We start from the raw sequence: 14764 nt of genomic DNA on the forward strand, positions 1-14764 counted from the left end.
AGTCTCTCATCCCTGGCACTATTCTAGTAAATCTCCTCCGCACCCTCTCCAAGGCCTTGACATCCTTCCTAAAGTCTGGTGCCCAGATTTGAACACAGTTCTCTAGCTGAGGCCTAACCAGTGTTTTATAAAGGGTTCACCATAACCTCCTTGCTTTTGTACTCTATTCCTCTATTAATAAAGCCAAGGACCCCCTGTGCATTTTTAAAAGCCTTCTCAAGCTGTACTGCCACCTTCAAAGATATGTATACATACACTCCCAGGTTCCTGCAATTGTACCATTTAGTCCATGTAGATAAGTTGGGCTCTTCAAATCTTGAAAAGAGATGCCTGAGGGATCCTTCTAGACGTGTATAAGATACTTTAACAGGATAGAAAGAAACATATGTGATGGGGCACGATTTCAGGGTTGTGATGAGCAAATGTAGAACAGATGTTAGGAAGTATTTCTTTACAGAGCAGGTGTTCAACATCTGGAACAGGCGGCCAGGCAGGAGACAGGGCACTGAACTCATTTAAAGAAACAGTTGGATGCTGTAATGGGAAGAGGATAAGGTGGATACAGAATCATAGAATGATACAGCACAGAAGGAGGCCGTTCGGCCCATCGTGCCTGTGCCAGCTCTTTGGTAGAGCTATCCAATTAATCCCAATTCCCCCCGCTCTTTCCCCCTAGCTCTGTAATTTTTTTTTCCTTTAAGCATTATTGAAGGATGAGAGCAAATGGATGAAGGGCCTATTTCATGCAAACCTATCTTGCAATTGGAAGCATGAATAGATCGCCTTCCAAGCAGTTTTTCTGGACTTGGACTTAATAAGCAAATACCGTATGACCGAATCAGTAAGAAGATCTTGGTTTGTTGGGTGCCAAGAATGGTAATTGTTGTATTCAGCTCTCCTGATTCAGGTACCACTAACACACAGCCCGGAATAACCACGTGTCAAGGGGGGGAAGAAGAGGCAAAATCCCCCTCTCCACAATTTTAGTGGAGAAAAGAAAAATCAGCAAGTACAAAACAGGATTTTTGTCTGTTCTGTTAAAAGGATCGAACAGGAAGAATTTCAGACCTTGCCCACTTGAGGCTAAGTAATGTCTAAAGGTAGCAATCACGAAACAGCCACTCTGGTCACGACAGCATATTGAAACATAGAAACATATAAAAATAGGAGCAGGAGTCGGCCATTCGGCCCTTCGAGCCTGCTCCGCCATTCAATATGATCATGGCTGATCCTCTATCTCAATACCATATTCCCGCTCTCTCCCCATACCCCTTGATGCCTTTTGTGTCCAGAAATCTATCTATCTCCTTCTTAAATATATTCAGTGACTTGGCCTCCACAGCCTTCTGTGGTAGAGAATTCCACAGGTTCACCACCCTCTGAGTGAAGATATTTCTCCTCATCTCAGTCCTAAATGTCCTACCCCGTATCCTGAGACTGTGACCCCTCGTTCTCGAGCCTCCCCCAGCCGGGGGAAACATCCTCCCTGCATCCAGGCTGTCTAGCCCTGTCAGAACTTTATACGTTTCAATGAGATCCCCTCTCATTCTTCTAAACTCTAGTGAATACAGGCCTTGCTACAGGGCCCTAATGTCTTGCAGCTCTCTTTCTTTGACAAACAGTACTCTTGGATCAGTCTAATCAGCCAGCCAGCCAGCCAGCCGTCTGTGATGGCAACACTGTTATCATAGGTAATGGAAAATGCTGGAGACACTCAGCAGGTCAGGCAGCATCTGTGGAGAGAGAAGCAGTGTTAACGTTTCAGGTCGATGACCTTTCGTCAGAACTGACCTGCAACATTAGGCTGGATTTTACCAGCCCTGAGGAGGCGGGTCTGGAGGCGGGACTGCTGGGAAAATCCTCCAAAATGGGAGCGGGTCCCAAACTCGCTCTCAACCCGCCTCCAACCGTTCTTCCCGGGAGTCGGGTCCCCGATTTGCGCAGGGACCCGACTCCTAGCGGCGGGAAGAGGATTATAGCTACTTTACTGCCTGTTAACAGGTAGTTAACAGGCAGTTAAGAGGCTTTTTCCAATTTTTCGACTGTTGCTGTGGGCTACCCAATGTCGGGGAACCCCGCCAGGGTAAGTGAGGCGTGCTGTAGGTCTGTTGTTATGTTGGTGTTTGGATGACAGCTGCAGAAGTGGTGTGAAGGATGCAGTGGGACACAGGTTAGTATCAGAGGTAAGGAAACGTATGAAAGTAATGTTTAATGTGTTTAGATGTTTCTGCAGATGACAAGCTGTGAAGTGTTTGTGTAGGCTCATCTCATCGGGAGAAGTGACAGATGGCTTCTGCAATCTCAGCTGCAGCTGCCATCTGTTTTATCCTAAGGAGAGAGTAATTGGAGAGCCTGGGTGCAAGGGCTCACCTTTGGACAGTGATTGTCAGTGTTTAACAGCACCTCAATGCTGTCAAACACTGTCAAATCGTCTGTCAAACACGTGTGGTGCACATGCCTTTAAGAAAACCGGCAGATGAAGCGTCATCAACTGACGTCATCTGACACCGGCTTTCCCTTAATTGGCCGGCAAGCCCGCAGGGCGGGCTTATCAAGGCCAATCAGGGCAAAATAGCATCAGTTCATCAGATGTCGCTGGGGACGGGACTGAAACCCGAAGACCAGCAGTCCCGCCTCAAGCTCGGCCTTCCAGGTTAGATTCCGTCCATTAACTCCACTTCTCTCTCCGCAGATGCTGCCTGATCTGTTGAGCATTTCTGTCATTTTCTGTTTTGATTTCAGATTTCCAGCATGCGTAGTATTTTGCTTTTATATTAATATGTTATCGTAGATATGTGTGTGTGTGTGTGTGTGCCAAATCCTTGGAGACATGACTGATGAACGCCTGCTAGGTGAGGCATTAACGCTCAGCTATTATCTGTTCTGCTTTAAGTTTTTCCAGTCACTCCTTCAGCAGCAGGGGCTGAAGTGATGGCACAGGACCGTCTGACCTCAAGTTGAAATGCATTCTGTCCTGTGCCTGAAGAGTGGCAAATTTCTGAGTGGCAAACACACTGGACCTAGGCGTCTTGTTTACAATGATGGATAGCTGGCCTTGATTCCTCCGCACCCCATTCTCCTCGCAATAACACTCAAGCTCAGTCATTAAAGTAAGGCTAATTAGACTTCCTGTTTTTTTATTTCTGGCTAGCTTGCTCGGAATGCTGCTGGAATGTAATATTTCAAAGCCGCGTTCGGTGATTTGCGGGGACCTGCAGCTGAGTTTTCACTCCTGGATGCGACAACTTGTATCATCATTGGGATTTAATTTCCTCTGGTTAATGCCCATAAAATGCCTCACATTAGCATAACCATTCGCCTCCGCAAGCAAATGGGTTAACGATAAGGGATGTTTTCAAATAAAAGGGCTGTTAAAATAACTGAGTCAACAGCTGATTAAAATGAACGGGTTAAAACGCCGCGCCAAGGAATTGTTTCATGAGCACATTACCCAGGGTGCGAGAGGAAACGAAACCTCGCAATTGTCACTTAAACCACATTAAAACGGATTAATATCTGGCATTGAACAGCGCCGTTATCCATCAGCCTCTGCTGCGCGTGCAAGGAAAGGCAGTCAGGCACGGAGACACCATCTCCAGTCCCCTTCACCAACACCCTCCTCACCCCCTGTGCATTTGCATCGCTGCTTGGAGCAGACTCCAGACTGCGGGTTACTCTGTATGGCGCCGAGGTATTTAGTGATTTATTATTGTTTGCTCTTTTCCCAGCTGGAGGCTATCTCAGCAGACAGTGATAGATAGATGCCAGCCTCCTGCCGTTGAATTGTAATTTGAGCAGTATTGATATGAGAGATTATCATATTATCTCTGCTTTGATGAGGAATGGCCGCTTGGCCCACTGAGCCATTCAATGTAACAGACTGTCTGCACCTTACACACGGCCATACAGCCTTACACAGCAGGTTAACATGACCGCCACATACAGCCACTGGAATACTCATCTTGCATTCATTTCATTGAATATGCAAGCAGTGGCATTTTACGAGTCATATTTAATAGAAATCAACTAATGCAGGTGTAGGTGAGGCAGGCCATTTGGCCAACTTAGCTCAAACCTACATTTTACAGCACAGAAACAGGCCACTGGGCCCAACTGGTCCGTGCCGGAGTTTATGCTCCACATGAGCCTCCTCCCACCCTTCTTCATCTCACCCCGTCAACATATCCTTCTATTCCTTTATCCCTCATGTATATACAGGAAACTTTCGATTTACCAGCACCTAAATAACCGGAAATCTCGGTTAACCGGCAAAATTCAGGAGTAGGTTCAGGTAACTTTTATTACTTGCCTTCCTCCACTTGTTGCTGTGCAAGGGTGTGGCTGCAGCTGTTGCTAAGCTACAGAGATGCTTGCAACTTGTGGCCATTGTTCTGAAGCTGTAGCAACAGGGTTTGTTGCTTTATATGGAGCTCTCAGCTCTGTATCTTTTACTATAGCTTTCGGTTATCTGGAATTTCTGATGAACCGGCACCACGTCGGTCCCGTCTGTGCCGGATAAAAAAAAGTTTCCTGTATTTAGCTTCCCCTTAAATGCATCTCCTCTTCTTCTTCTTCTTAGGCAGTCCCTCGGAACTGAGGATGACTTGCTTCCACATTAAAAATGAGTTCTCAGGTGACTGATGAGTCCAATGCGGGTCCTACAGTCTCTGTCACGGGTGGGGCAGACGGTGATTGAAGGGGCGGGTGGGTGGGGTGCTTGGGTTGACGTGCGCTCCTTCCGCTGTTTGCGCTTGGCTTCCGCTTGCTCCCGGCGAAGAGACTCGAGGTGCTCGGCGCCTTCCCGGATGCTTCTCCTCCACTTTGTGCGGTCTTGGGCCAGGGATTCCCAGGTGTCGGTGGGGATGTTGCACTTTTTCAAGGAGGCTTTGAGGGTGTCCTTGAAGCATTTCCTCTGCCCACCTGGGGCTCTCTTGCAGTGTTGGAGCTCTGAGTAGAGCGCTTGTTTTGGGAGTCTCGTATCGGGCATGCGGACGATGTGGCCCATCCATTGGAGCTAATCGAGCGTGGTCAAAGCTTCGATGCTGGGGATGTTGGCCTGAGCGAGAACACTGACGTTGGTGCGCCTATCCTGCCAATGGATTTGCAGGATCTTGCGGAGGCAGCGTTGGTGGTACCTCTCCAGTGCTTTGAGGTGCCTGCTGTGCATGGTTCATGTCTCTGAAGCATACTGGAGGGCGGGTGTCACTACTGCTCTGTAGACCATGAACTTGGTGCTGGGTTTGAGGTCCTGGTCTTCAAACACTCTCTTCCTCAGGCGACCGAAGGCTGCACTGGCACACTAAAGGCAGTGTTGGACTTCATCATCGACGTCTGCCCTTGTTGACAGTAGGCTCCCGAGATATGGAAAGTGGTCCACGGTGTCCAAGGCCTTGTCGTGGATTTTGATAATCGGGGGGCAGTACTGTGTGGCGGGGGGCAGGTTGGTAGAGGACCTTTGTCTTATAGATGTTTAGTGTAAGGCCCATGCTCTCGTACGCTTCGTTGAATGTGTTGACGATGGTTTGGAGTTCGACCTCCAAGTGAGCCCAGACGCAAGCATCGTCTGCATAATGTAATTCGACGACAGAGGATGGGACTACTTTGGATCTGGACTGGAGGCGACGGAGGTTGATCAGTTTCCCGTTTGTCCTGTAGATCAGCTCCACTCCAGCGGGGAGCTTACTGAGGGTGAGATGGAGCATTGCAGCAAGGAAGATCGAGAAGAGCGTTGGTGTGATGACACAGCCTTGCTTGACCCCCATCTGCGCTATTTGCCTCAACCACTCACTGTGGTAGTGAGTTCCACATTCTCACCACTCTCTGGATAATGAAATTTCTCCTGAATTCCCTATTGGATTTATTAGAGACTATCTTATATTTATGGCCTCTAGTTTTGGTCTCCAACACAAGTGGAAACATCTATGGAGCCGTCAGGCGGGGTTTCAGGCGTGTGGGGGTGGAAAATCCCGATTTCGGGGGTCACGCTACCATCCCACCCAAAACCCGCCTCCACGTAAGTTTCAGGGGAGGCGGGTCCCCGCTCTGCACTGGGACCCGCCGACCTGAGGCGGGAAGGGATTAGTGCCAGTTTTTAGCCTAATCCCTATTTTGAGGGGCGTCGTGTGGGATTCCCGACGGCTCCAAACCACGCCAGGTTAGAGCAGGCGGGCCGTCGGGTTGAAGGACTTGGAGGGGTTGAGATGTCGGTGTTCAGGTGAGTGATGGGTGCATGAGTGCAAAGGTAAGTGTGTTTGGTGTGTCTAAAGTGTGTAAAGAAGTTTAAATTACCTGTACTTACCTTAACAGCCTTTCTTCCTCTAGGTTTCGGGAGTCTATCATTCAGCCGGCACTGAAAGCAAAATGGCTGCGAGCTGTCAAAAGTGACAGCCTTCAGCTTTCATTGCCAGTGAGACTTCTAACTGAGTCTGTGTAGAAGGATTCAGGTTAGAAGTCAGACTGTCAGTGTTTGACAGCTTCAAACAGCTGTGAAACACTGATAGTTCATCTGTCAAGACCTCTTGACAGATGAAATTTCAGTCTGTGACGTCACCTGTTGCCGGGTGGCCCTTAATTGGCCTGCTGAGCCCGCTGGGCGGGCTTAACAAGATCAATCAAGGGAAAATCGTGTGGATTGGCCGAACGTCGATGTAGGCGGAACTAAAACCCGAAAGTTGTAGTCCCGCCTCCTTCCTGACAGCTTTATGAAAATTGACCCCATCTTCTCCACGTTTACCCTTTCAAACCCTTTCATAATCTTAATGAACTCTATCACGTCACCCCTCAGCCTTATCTAGTCCAAAACTATGGGTCATAAATATAAGATAGTCACTAATAAATCCAATAAGGAATTCAGGAGAAACTTTTTTTATCAAGCGAGTGGTTAGAATGTAGAACTTGCTACCACAATGAATAGTTGATGCGAATCAAATAGATGCATCTAAGGGCAAGTTAGATAAGCACACGAGGGAGAAAGGAATAGAAAGTTATGCTGATACATAGTTGAAGAGGGGTGTGAGGAGGCTCGTGTGGAGCATAAACACCGGCACGGGCCAGTTGGGCCAAATGGCCTGTACATTCATAGAAACGCAGAAACATAGAAAAATCAGAGCAGGAGTAGGCCATTCGGCCCTTCGAGCCTGCTCCGCCATTCAATATGATCATGGCTGATCCTCTATCTCAATGCCATATTCCTGCTCTCTCCCCATACCCCTTGATGACTTTTGTGTCTAGAAATCTATCTATCTCCTTCTTAAGTATATTCAGTGACTTGGCCTCCACAGCCTTCTGTGGTAGAGAATTCCACAGGTTCACCACCCTCTGAGTGAAGAAATTTCTCCTCATCTCAGTCCTAAATGTCCTACCCCATATCCTGAGGCTGTAACCCCTCGTTCTAGGCCCACCAGCCAGGGGAAACATCCTCCCTGCATCCAGTCTGTCTAGCCCTGTCAGAATGTTATATGTTTCAATGAGATCCCCCCTCATTCTTCTAAACTCTAGTGAATACAGGCCTAGTCGACCCAATCTCTCCTCATACGACAGTCCTGCTATCCCAGGAATCAGTCTGGTGAACCTTCGGTGCACTCCCTCTATGGCAAGTATATCCTTTCTTAGGTAAGGAGACCAAAACTGCACACAGTACTCCAGGTGTGGTCTCACCAAGGCCCTTTATAACAGTAGTAAGACATCCTTACTCCTGTACTCAAATCCTCTTGCAATGAAGGCCAACCTACCATTTGCCTTCCTAACAGCTTGCTGCACCTGCATGTTTGCTTTCAGTGACTGGTGTACAAGGACACCCAGGTCCCTTTGTACATCAACATTTCCCAATCTATCACCATTTAAATAATACTCTGCCTTTCTGTTTTTCCTACCGAAGTGGATAACTTCATATTTATCCACGTTATACTGCATCTGCCATGTATGGAGCATAAACACCGGCATGGACCAGTTGGGCTGAATGGCCTGTAAATTCCATGTAATTCTATGTAAGTCTATGGCAGTCAAGCTTTCAATGTAACCTTTGGTTGACAGTGCTACTGTACCTCTGAAGGCGGTATCATTAATAGTCAAATATAACTTTAAACCGCTCCATCCCCTGAAAGTACATCTGCTTTTGCAAGGCAGCCAATAATTGATTCTCGGGACCGACCGTGAGCCAGCATCATTTCCAATTAACAGCGCTGTCTATACCGGAGAACAAAGACTGAATAAAGGTGAACACTGATGGTTACAAGGAAGATTGTGTTAGCCCATGGGAGCTGCTCTGCAATACTGCCAGTAAATTAAAGAAGGCTTTGTCAGATAGTGAAGAATAGATCCTATTTTCCTGTTAACTGTAATTTGTTCAGAATGATCAGTCCCTTGGGAAATGTGAGAATGTTCCTTGATACTTTATATCATCCCTAGATCTCAGGAAGTAAAAACATTGCGACTAAATTAAAGTGTACGAGAAAATAAAACAGTTTCTGAGAATCAATTCATTTTGGATGGCCAGAGAACTTGACACTTATTTATTGAGAAGGCATGAGCATGTTTCAAAGTCGTTGCATTGTATTTTTATAGAGTAGCACAACCTGTGTGTTGCAGAGCAGGAATGCCTTTGAGTGACTCAGGACACGTTGTAAACCAGGCTAGAGAAGCTCAAGGGTTTTATTAACATCATTGCAACCTCGCGATTGAGGCATGTAACTGCCTTGGAGCATACTCCAGACTGTATGGAAAGAAAAGCAGACTTATATTTATATAGATCTCTCCGAAACCTCTCAAAGCCTCACGTACAGTGAATTACTTTGAAGTGCCGTCGTGTGGCAGTCACTTTCCACACAGCTACAAGATGAATGACCGAATTTGTTTTTGATGGCGAGGGTTGAGGAGAGAATGATTCCGAGGACAATGAGAAAACTTCCTGCCCTTCTTTAATTACTACCACAGGATCTCCATCTGAACAGGCAGACACCAGGTTAACATCGCATCTGAAAGATGCTCCCTGCAGCAATGCTGTACTGCCTCGGTCCTGCCCTGGAGTGTCAACGTGGATTATGAGCTCTTGATGTGGGCCTTGAACAGCTCAAGCAACTCACCTTGATATGGTGCCCCTCACGTCTATGAAGATGCTTCAATAAGGAAGACCTGCATTTATATAGCGCATATCATGACCTCAGGATGTCCTAAAGCGCTTTACAGCCAATTAAGTATTTTTGAAGTGTAGTCACTGTTGTAATATAGGAAACGCAGCAGCCAATTTGCGCACAGCAAGCTCCCACAAACAGCAATGTGATAATGACCAGATCATCTGTTTTTGTAATGTTCATTGAGGGATAAATATTGGCTAGGACACCGGGGATACCTCCCCTGCTCTTCTTAAAATAGTGGCCGCGAGATCTTTTACGTCCACCTGAGAGAGCAGACGGGGCCTCGATTTAACGTCTCATCCGAAAGACGGCACCTCCGACAGTGCAGCGCTCCCTCAGCACTAGATTTCTGTGCTCAAGTCTCTGGAGTGGGACTTAGAACCCACAACCTTCTGACTCAGAGGCGAGGCTGCTACCCACTGAGCCAGGGCTGACACTGAACTGGGGACAGTAACCAGGTAAGGTAGAGGAATGGAGAGACTGGGGTTGGGAACCAAAGACACGGCGACACAAGAGGGTTTTGGAAAGCAGGAGAGAAAGGTGGCAAGGTGGAGGGAACTTGGTAGAGAATTCCTGAGGGCAGGAGCCTCGTGGCTGAAGTATCATCCTCCAGGGTTGGAGCAGCGGAAGCAAGAAGTTGGTGTCAGAATGATATAGAATGAACAGCACAGAAACCGGACAGTCTCTGCACAAGCTGCCTCCCACTCTAACCTCTTATTAAGTGCCTGCAAGAGGAAACTTATTATAAAAAGGATATAGAGGCACTGGAGAGGGTGCAGAGAAGATTTACAAGGATGATACCAGAAATGCGAGGGTAAACATATCAGTAAAGGATGAACAGACTGGGTCTCTTTTCTCTTGAAAAAAGAATGCTGCGGGGTGACCGAATAGAGGTCTTTAAAATTGTGAAAGGTTTTGATACAGTGGACACACAGAGAGAATGTTTCCACTTGTGGGGAAGAGCAAAACTAGAGGCCATCAATATAAGATAGTCACCAAGAAATCCAATAGGGAATTCAGGAGAAACTTCTTTACCCAGAGAGTGGTGAGAATGTGGAACTCGCTACCACAGGGAGTGGTTGAGGCGAATAGTATCGATGCATTTAAGGGGAAGCTAGATAAACACATGAGGGAGAAGGGAATAGAGGGTTATGCTGATAGATTTAGATGAGGAAAGACGGGAGGAGGCTCGAGTGGAGCATAAACGCCGGCATGGACTGGTTGGGCCGAATGGCCTGTTTCTGTGCCGTATATCCTATGTAATCCTACATGAACTACTAAGATACATAGGGGTGGAGAATGATGTGAAATTATATGGGAACAGGAGGATGATGTGATTTTTTAAAATTCATTCATGCGATGTGAGCGTCCATGGCAAGGCCAGCATTTATTGCCCATCCGTAATTGCCCTTGAGAAGGTGGTGGTGAGTCGCCTTCTTGAACCGCTGCAGTCCCGTGTGGTGAAGGTGCTCCCACCTGCTGTTAGGGAGGGAGTTCCAGGATTTTGACCCAGCGATGATGAAGGAATGGCCGATATATTTCCAAGTCGGGATGGTGTGTGACTTGGAGCGGAACTTGGAGGTGGTGGTGTTCCCATGCACTTGCTGCCCTTGTCCTTCTAGGTGGAAGAGGTCGCGGGTTTGGGAGGTGCTACTGAAGAAGCCTTGACGAGTTGCTGCAGTGCATCTTGTAGATGGTGCACACTGCAGCCACGGTGCGCTGGTGGTGGAGGGAGTGAATGTTTAAGGTGGTGGATAGGGTGCCAATCAAATAACGTTAAAACAAAGAACTTTTAATTTGACATGTTGGACCACAGGTATCCGGGGGAGCTCAGGGCAGGGGGTGTTGGGAATGCGGGACAGTGCTGCTGAGACGGGGCTGCGGCCTTTTTGAATGAGTTGAAGCTTGCGGAGTTGTTGACGTGGGCAGCACAGCCAGGAGGGTGTTAGAGAAGTAAAGCTGTTAAGTCCGTGAATGATTGAGATACGGACTAGCAGGAGAGAAAACAAACAGATCTTTACTGGTGAAAGGCACAAACGAAACTAAACAACAGAGGCTCACTAGCGCCTTTTATACAGGGGTGGTCACTGCCGGTACTGCAGTCTGAGACCAGTTATTCTCTTAAAGGTACATACACAACAATTCCTCCCCTTTTAGATAAACAGTACATAACATTCATTTAACAACTAATGATAACGAATTACAATCACAATTACTGTTGCTAGATACATTGGTTAAGTTTAAGCAATTATAAGTTCCGTCTTTGAGGAGGCTTCCTGATTCTGTCTGGATAACGCCTCTTTGGGGTATCAGGTTCTTCTGGCAATGTTGAGTCGGAATCAATGTCGTTGTTTGGTTCATCTGCTTCCAATATTACCGGTTCTGCGGTAGCTGCAATTGGAACGTCGATTTCATTACCAGGTGTATCAGATCGTGGTGTGGAGTTGACGTTTTCCAGTGACTCTAGAATCTGGTCAGCATGGCATCTTACAATGCTCTCCCCAACGTCCACGGTATACATGAGAGGTCCTTGTCGTGTACAAATCGTTCCTGGCTGCCATTTCTCAGTGCGGTAGACCTGGGCCAAAACTGGTTGACCTACCTTAAAACTCCTGGTCAGCCTTTCATTCATATTCTGAAACTGCCTGTTCTCCACATCTCTTCGGACGTTTGGCTTAACCAAATCCAAGCGGCATCGTAGCCTTCGATTGAAGAACATCATGGCTGGAGTTTGGTTGGTAACCGCATGTGTCGCATTCCGGTAGGCAAACAAGAAGTTGTCCACCTTGTGTTGTAGGGGTATATCTTCATTACACATTGCCTTGATAGCCTTCTTGAATGTTTGGACAAACCTCTCGGCCAATCCATTAGTGGCTGGATGATATGGGGCAGATGTGTAATGCTTAACACCATTGTTCTTTAAGAACCTCCGGAACTCTTCAGACACAAACTGTGGTCCATTGTCAGAGCAAATCTGTTCAGGCAGCCCATTCCTGGCGAATATGGTTCGTAAAACTGTGATAGTTTTTTCCGTGGTGGTTGAGGACATTTTTATTACCTCTGGCCACTTTGAATGTGCATCCACCGCAATTAAAAACATTGAGTCCATGAAGGGACCAGCAAAATCAATGTGCACCCTTTGCCATGGAGATGAGGGCCACTCCCATGGATGCAGAGGAGCTTGTGGTGGGGCGTTTTGGACCTTCTGGCATCCTGCACAGCTCTTGGTCATCTCTTCGATTTCTCTATCGATTCCCGGCCACCACACAAACGCTCTTGCTAAGCTCTTCATTTTTACCCCACCCAGATGACCCTCATGAAGCTCATTGAGCACTCTATCCGTCAACTTAGGTGGAATTACCACTCTGGATCCACACATCAAGGTTCCTCTGCACACTGACAGCTGTTCTCTTCTCGGCGAGAATGCTGGCAGCAGTGGTTCGCCATGTGCTGGCCATCCCTTCACCGTTAAATCATAGACCCGTGATAGTGTCGGGTCATTCCGTGTTTCCTTTTCTATGTTTGCATTCGTCACAGGGAGACATTCGACTATGGTCGAGTGGAATAACTCCATTGGATCCACTGCAAGGTCTTCTTCTTCCACCGTCGGCAACGGTAGATGTGACAATCCATCAGCATTTCCATGTTGTTTAGTTCCTTTGTACTCGATGTCATATTGGTGTGCCCCTAGGAAAAGGGACCATCTCTGCAGCCGTTGTGCTGTCATTATCAGTACGCCCTTCTGAGGGTTGAAAATGGAGACAAGAGGTTGATGATCGGTTAGTAGAGTAAATTTTTGACCGTGCAGATAGTGATTGAACTTCTTCACCCCCCACACTAGGCTGAGAGCCTCTCTGTCAATCTGGGCATAGTTACGCTCGGCAGAAGTTAACGAGCGTGACGCAAAAGCTATCGGCCTCTCCAAACCATCAAGGAATTTATGTGACAGTACCGCCCCAATGCCGTAGGGAGACGCATCACACGCCAGCCTGATTGGTAGTGCTGGGTTGTAGTGAGCCAATACTTCCTTCGAAGTGATTAAGTCCTTACTCTTCTGAAAAGCACGTTTACAATCATCGCTCCATTTCCATGCTACCCCCGTTCGTAGCAGGGCGTTCAGTGGGTGCAGAATTGTCGACAAATTCGGCAAAAACTTATGATAGTAATTCACCAACCCGAGGACTTACCTCAGTTGCGACACATTTTCAGGCGCTGGGGCCTTAACAACTGCTTCAATTTTGTCAGGGGAATCACGTGGCCACAATACGATATCTGTTTCTTAAAAAATTCGCACTTGGGGCGGTTGGCTCGCAGCCCATGTTCCCGTAGTCTAGTGAGCACCTGTTCTAGGTTGTTAAGGTGTTCACTGTCATCTTCACCTGTTACAAGGATGTCGTCCAAGTAACACTGCGTCCCCGGAATCCCTTGCAGGACTTGTTCCATCGCTCTTTGCCATATCGCCGGAGCCGATGCTACTCCGAATACCAATCGATGATACTGGTAAAGACCTTTGTGAGTGTTTATCGTGAGATACTTCCTAGAGGACTCTTCAACCTCCATCTGCAAATATGCTTGTGCTAGGTCAATTTTTGTAAAACGCTTCCCTCCAGACAGTGAGGCGAAGATGCCTTCTATCCTTGGAAGAGGACATTGTACTGTGTGAAGGACAGGGTTCACCGTCACCTTGAAATCCCCACAGATGCGAATCTTCCTTGGCTCTCCAGACTTATTGCTTAACGTTTTCTTCATGACAGGAACGATGGGTGTCGCCCACTCGCTCCAGTCGACCTTAGACAACACGCCCGCCTTCTCCAGATTCTCCAGCTCTGCCTCGACGGCTGGACGAATTGCATATGGTACCGGTCTCGCTTTGAAATACTTGGGAACTGCATTCTCTTCTATTTTTAACGAGGCGGTTACGCCTTTAAGCGTGCCCAGTTCTTGTTGAAATACCTCTTTGGCGTTAGCTAAGATTATTGACAATCGTCCAGGAGTGACGTCTTCATCTTTTTTACCGTCCACCATCATTGCATGAATGGAATGCCAATCTAAGTTTATCTTCCTGATCCATTCCCGTCCCAATAACGGTGGTCCACCATTTGGCAGTATGTAGAGATACAATTTCCGTATTTTCTTGCCATTGTATTCGACAGGCACCCTTATTTTTCCTCTGGGGTATACTTTTTGCCCCGTATACGTCGTCAAGACGATGGATGTCTCTCTCAAGGGTATGTGTAAAAATAGCCGCTCATAGTCTCGTCGATTCATGACGGTTAGCGCTGATCCTGTATCCAATTCCATTTTAACTTGGGACCCTGCTATCATGAGGGTGACCCAAATGGTTCGGTGATCCTCTTTTGCGATTACATTGTGAAGTTTGAGACAGCTTAATCTCCTGTTCTCGGATTCACTATCGCTCATCTGGTCTTCAGAACTACTGTCCGTCATCTTTTGTACTTTCTTGTACGGTTCCTTAGTAGCCTTTTTGTTGTCGCTGGTCTTCTTCCCAGACCTACAAACTCGTGCAATGTGTCCAATCTTCCCGGATTGTCTGCATATTTTGTCTTTGGACCAGCAGTCCTTCTGGTCATGGTTAGTTCTGCCGCAGCGATAACATTTTGCAAATCCCCGTG

The sequence above is a fragment of the Somniosus microcephalus genome, chromosome 30, assembly GCF_052327205.1.
Source record: "Somniosus microcephalus isolate GS21.2 chromosome 30, FLI_Smic_1.0, whole genome shotgun sequence".
Lineage (NCBI taxonomy): Eukaryota > Metazoa > Chordata > Chondrichthyes > Squaliformes > Somniosidae > Somniosus > Somniosus microcephalus.